Source organism: Paroedura picta, chromosome 4, assembly GCF_049243985.1.
Source record: "Paroedura picta isolate Pp20150507F chromosome 4, Ppicta_v3.0, whole genome shotgun sequence".
Taxonomy (NCBI): domain Eukaryota; kingdom Metazoa; phylum Chordata; class Lepidosauria; order Squamata; family Gekkonidae; genus Paroedura; species Paroedura picta.
This window is the reverse complement of record NC_135372.1, coordinates 118,658,772-118,665,003: the sequence shown is the minus strand read 5'-3', so window position 1 is coordinate 118,665,003 and position 6,232 is coordinate 118,658,772. Positions and strand designations below refer to the sequence as shown.

Below are 6,232 nucleotides of genomic sequence, written 5' to 3'. Positions count from 1 at the left end.
GAGGCAGGTTGGAATCATCCCTGACTTTAAAATTCCAGAACAGATTTCTCTGGAAGACTTCCAAAGAAATAAGCTTTGTGAGTTAATGCCTGTGAATAATATCCTTTGTATATGTAAGGTGAGCCGTGGACAAATAATAAGCAATCTATCCTCCTCCACTTTGTACCCCTTTGAAATTATGTGTCCATGTACATGAAGCTATGGCATGCAGAGGCATGCATGAAGAGTGGGAGGCAACTAATTGCTGTCTCACCTTATCACTCAGGACAATTTTTTTAAAAAAAGAAATCAGCATGAAACAACCAGTGAGAAAATATGATAATTAGCATCAATTACCTTGGTTGCTATAGTAACACGACCAATATCAGGCCGAAATTAGAGAGATGAATCCTTGTTCTACCAGAAACATAAGTGTTTGGCAAAATGATGCTTCTTGAGCTGATTAGGCTTTTAGCCCTCAGGGCTACCGATCAGTTTTCAGTAATTTAATCTGTTGAATAATCCAGCGGTCACTTTAATCCTATTTGCTTAGCAGCATCATGCAGCTGGTTGTCCTAGTTGATTAGCAGCTGGTTGTCCTGGTGGATTAACAATCATATATGGCAAATAAAAGGTGTCTTCTCATGGCATATCCAATGGCTTTTGAAAATAAATTAGTTTCTGCTGAAGAAAGATGAACATTTATAAATGAATGCATAATGTATTCTAAGATCTTTAACAGGTACCAACACTCCTGTAGAGCAGAATTGAAAAAATAACACTTTCCCCAATAGTAAATCAAATATTAACATAGGTTGCATTTGATAAATGTTTTAATGTGTATTTAGATCCAGGAACACCAAGAAATTAATGTCTTTCAGTTAGTTTTGCTTCAGCCTTACTAGAAAAAAACTAAAGAGGAAGACCATTGGTTTAAAATTTATCCTAATTTTTATGGCACTAGTATTATCGACATCTTCTAGCATGAGGTTGTCATTTTATAAATTTCCCAGGGCTTAAGTCAGAACCAGGGATGGTTCCAGGAGGCAGCAAGGGATAGCAGGTGCCATTCCATAGATGTTTTTCATCTACATCTTATACAGTCTTGATGACAGCATCACAAAGTAGCTTCACCATTCAAAACAAATAGACTGTCAAGCAATTAACAGCAGCCTGATTTTTGAGCTATGTCTGGTCTACGATCAGAATAGTAACTAAGCCCCATGTTGGCATAAACTGAGATACCATTGTAAACCCAGTGCCAGTGTTAGGACATAAATGTTTGGCATTGGAAACGTCCCAGGAGATTAACAGGATTTAATTAACATCCTAAACATCTTCAGCCCTTGAATCTATCTTCAACCCTTGGCTCACATTTGGTGCTGGCACAATATATTCAAATCTTCACTTAGCCATGATATTTGTTGGGTAACTTTGGGTCTGTAATTCAATCTTAGCCTAACTTGTTTCACAAGGGTATTGTGGCCTGAGCACCCTGAGTAAGAAGACTCAGAGACCTACATCTAAAAGTGGTCAGCATGTTACCGGTGATGTCATAACATTATTGGAAAGGGCCTCCCTCTGCTAATAAGTCCCTCTGTTAGTTGTCCAACCCTGCCTGGCAACCCTATATGAATATTTGTTTCTGTTTCTTCAAAATGCAAGATAAAAAAAAAAAACATTCCAGGTAGACAGATTTGTCTAATACATCACCACCTAAGTCATCCTCATCTCTGATACAACACATATGAGTGTTGTATAAATAGGCTAATTTTCTGTGGCTGGGGTACTTAAGTTGCCATGTCCCCCTGGCCACAGGTAGGGGATGGAGGCAGGGTTGCTAGCTCCATATTGGGAAACTCCTGGGGATTTGGAGATGGAGCCTGGGAGGACCTAAGTGAGGTCCAATGCCATTTATACCATCTCCCAAAACATTTATTTTCTCCAGGGAAATTGATCTCTGTAGCCCAAACACGAGCTGTAAATCCAGGGGCTCCCAAGGTCCTACGTGGAGGCTGCCTTCCCTATAGGGTAAATGTATATGTATTGGAGTGTACTCTTTCTCCCTCAGCCTAACAGGATGGCAGATTCCATAGCTTTGCTAGTTTTTTTTTTCCTCCAGGGTTCTGAAACAGTGAGGTCTAAGCACACACCTGAGAAAAAATATTATTAATTATGGCTGTTGGTTGCTGTTCAGAGAATCACTAAAACATGCACACTTAAATAGGGGCTTTAAACGTGGTCTTTAAAAATAATTTTGTCTCACACTCTGTAGTATTCCATATTCAATTGCTTACTAGAGAATAATTGTAGTTCCATAAGCAATAATTGTTCTGAACTCTTACTTGGTATACTGTTCATAGTGGGAGGCTTGTTCCTAATTATTACTAATTAGTTTAAACTGTTTTATGGAGCAGAATATAGTTAATTACTATGGTTACATCATCTGTCTTGACACTAGGAGACTGCTTGTTTGGGAAAGAATATGTCAAGGTGTGATATTCAGGAGCTTGGCTCTCCATTGCTTAAAAACCACCAACACCACAGGGCCAAGGAAATTATAGATTTCAAGATCCTCATCTAGTTGTTGGGCATTCATTTCACAGCCACTATCTAAAATACAGTAATTCTCTTCTTTGACTGAGAATAAATAATGAGGTGGATCAGTTCTACCAATGGGACTTGCTCACTATTTCCTAGGGAAAGGATTGTTCCTCTGGGCAATTTTACATTTACATCCCAAACCTCAGTGAAATAGTTGTGTGGTATTGTATCAGGAGGGAGAAACTTCTAGTAGGCATGCCAATAGTAGCACACCAGACAATTTTGTTTGGCATTCAGGGCTAGATCTCTATCCAAGCAACCAGGCCACTGGGAACACCACTGGGAGTGCAGAAGAATGCAATTGGTGTGACTTATGCCTTTCATTGCCTTCCAGACCTACACAATCACAAGGTGTCAGTATTTCAGGGGCATTGCTTGCTCCAAACATATCTGCTAAAGTTGCCAGCCAATAGCTGGCACTCATAGGGAGATGGAAGGCTGAAGACATGGGAAACATCACTGTCATGCATGATGTGATAACTGCTTCTGGGGCAAACATGGAAGTGATGGCTCTGGGAAATGCCAGAAAGCCTCTGGTCTGTTATGTTCTATTCCTCAATATCTGTGACCTTGCACTGTGTAGAGAATGTTTTCCAGGTTTTGAGTGCCTGAACACTGAACATCAGTTTATGAGTATAAACCCTAAAATCAGGAACTTCATTTCTATCAAACACAAAAATATCTTTGGTTCTAATCCTTGGAAAGTAACCTTTGTTCAAGTGCTACTGCTGAGTACCATAGAGTTTGATTCTTTCCTTCTGAAGAACTGGAATCCCACTGGGCTCTTGAGTCTTCATTTCCTTTGGATTTTGATAGAACAAAGCCGGAACAGTTGTGTGCATTTGTGTATATCTTCAAACAGATGACCTGGCTAGCTCCTGATGTCAAATGCTACAACATGAAAACCATGCACTTTGATGAAAAATAGGCTTGCTGTCCTGGTTAATTTCCTTTCCTGTCTCCAGCAGAGATTCAATGGGAACTCTCCCTCTGAGGTATGAAGTGATATGATACAAGGGCACAGGTGGCATGGGAAGGCATCATTAAGTAGAATGGAGACAAGTAGACCTTTTCTCGATACTTGGACAATGATCTAGTCTTGATCCTTTTCTATCTTTGGGTTTATATTTTGTTTCCTGATATCTTCATCATCTTGTGTGCTTTGAAATACCTTTCTTAGTATATAATGATGTGACATTGTCTTAGTTTTGTTAACTGTGTTAAATTCTGAACAGGCTGTCCAGTTTCATCTTATCTTTATAGCTGCTGCAGCCCAAGAAATTGATACCTTGACGAGCATCCTCTGAGTATCAAATGGAGCAGGAGTAGAACTAGTTTACACATCCTTCTCTGACAATAACTTGAAAAATACTCCTCTTCCACAGAGACAGGTTGATGTAGTGGAGCATATGGAATGTTAGCCTTGGATGAGGAGATGAAAATGCAAGAGCAACAGTATTAGATCAGACCAATGATCCATGTAGTCCAGCAACCTATTTCACACACTTCCAAACTAGATGCCCTAACAAGGTATTGAGAACGGCAGGGCTCTGGAGAAGTCAGAGTTGCCAGAGCCAGCATCTCAGGTGGCACAGCTTATTCTGCCAGTTCCAGAACATCCAAGCTCAGGACGACAGGCTGAGTCTCCGGGTTCACAGGTTCTGGGACCTGTGGTTCAGGAGATGCTGCAATCACGGGACTACTATCTTTAGTGCCCTGCATGAACCGCATTTCACTGTGAGGTGTGGCCATCTGGGGACTGCACCTGGTAAAGCACAGGATCTGTGATCTGGGTGACCACTGCTGGGTGACCACAGTCAGAACCACTCACATTGTTGCAGACATAGACTGAGTCCTCTAGATTGAAGGAGCAGGGTGCAGTGACTTCCCACTGGTGTGGCAGCCAATTTAAGGTTAGGACAGTGTGGATCAGATCCAGGGTTGTAGCTAGCCAGCAGCCCATCAATAGCAAACAGAGGTTCAGCAATGGTGGCTTTGTGAGGCAGGAAAACATGATAAAAGTTGTAGAGTTTGAGGGATGACTGCAGCTCCTTCTTGGACTTCTGTGATGGGGCCTACTGGATTACCTTGACAAGAGTGGGGTGGATGCAGAACCCCAGGAACTCCACAGAAGGTATGCCAAAGTGACATTTCTTCTTTGTCTTGAGCCTGGCAGGGTAAAATCTGTGTAGGACCACATGGAGGTGGGCAGTGAGTTCAGGAGTTGAGCTTCCTAAGATCAGAATTTCATCAAAAGAAGGGATGACACCCAGTAACCCCTTGAGGACACTTTCCATGAGGCTTTCAAAGATGCCCAGGGCCACGTTCATACTGAACTACAGCCACCAGACCCAGAACACTCCTTGCTGGGTCACAATGGTCTGAGCTTCTGCTGTGGTGTTGTCAACAGGCAGCTGCTGGTATGCTTGGGCAAGGGCAAGATTCATGAAGAACTTGCCACCAGTGAGGGATTCCAGCAGATGGTTGACAACCAGCACAGGATACAAGTGATGCCAGAGTGCCATGTTGATCATACATTTGCAGTCTATGCAGATCTGAATGTCCCTGTTGTACTTGAGAGATGTGATGTTGAGGGTCTTCCACTTGGTGTGTGGCACCAGCTCAAAGATCCCCTGCTTGATCAGGTGGTCCAGCTCCAATGGGATGCATGGGGCCTTGAGATGAATTGGAGCGCAGCAAGGGTCAAGGGCCAAGGATATTGGCGGGTCCATGTAGCAATTAAGGGACTGTTCAAAGACATTCTTGAATTCAGCACAGACATCCTTGAATATGTCATGGCGGACTTGATTGATCCTGGTGATGCTGAAGCCCAAAGGCTCGAACCAATCCAGAATGGGAACTTGCTTCCCTTGGAAGTCAATGAGGCACAGCTTCAGTGGCTTCAGCTTTGGCACTTTCCTAAAACACAGCATGGAGAAGGTGTTATTGGAGATAATATAGAGTGCTGCTGATCCTGAGTCAATGTCTATGGTGTATAGCTGGTTTTGGATGCAGATGGAGAGCTTGAGCTTCTCCTGAACTGGAAACTGGACTTGCACAGATGTCTGGGCAGTGGTGAGTTCAAGAGTTTTGGCAAATTCAGTCATCGTCCTCAACTGTCCAGTGGCTTATGTTGATTTTTTTCTCTAGTGCCAATGGTGCATGAGGCGCACTACAGGAATGGCAGGTCTTGACAATATGGCTCACCTTTTTACAATTCAGGCATTTGGTGTCCCTGAACTTTCAGGTCTTGTGTGTGTGGTTGCCTTCACAGACAGCACAGGGATTCACATCCCAACAATGATGACTAGAGCGGGCAAGCACATTGGCACATATGTCACCATCCTCTTCCTTCTTCAGACCCCCAAATTGCAAAGGTGGATGTCTCAATTCTGGTGGATGCCATCAGGTCCTTGGCCAGCTCAAAGCTGCATTGCCAATGCTCCAAAGTGTATTCCATTTCTTGTCCACTCTGGTGATGTTGTCGGCCACCAGGGAACAGCCTAGATGAGTGGTGTAGGATTCCCAGTTGGCTGGGAAGGCTAGAGCAAACTGTTCAATATGGCCTTTGTTCACCACGATGAAGTTTGGTGTACATATCTTGGAACTATAAAAACAGAGAGCCAGTTTGGTACAGTGGTTAGGAGTG

The 6,232-nt window shown here is 42.9% G+C and overlaps 1 long non-coding RNA gene across 2 annotated transcripts in view; it reads right to left on the bottom strand.

The window, feature by feature from the left end:
• Positions 1-342: 342 nt before the first annotated feature.
• Positions 343-6,232, bottom strand: part of LOC143836864 (uncharacterized) — a 28,438-nt gene continuing 22,548 nt past the window's right edge. The window contains exon 6 of one of the 2 annotated variants that reach the window (XR_013230796.1): positions 343-663. This is a non-coding gene — a long non-coding RNA (uncharacterized LOC143836864). The remainder of the gene's footprint in view (positions 664-6,232) is intronic. The other variant, XR_013230798.1, reaches the window with a different exon arrangement.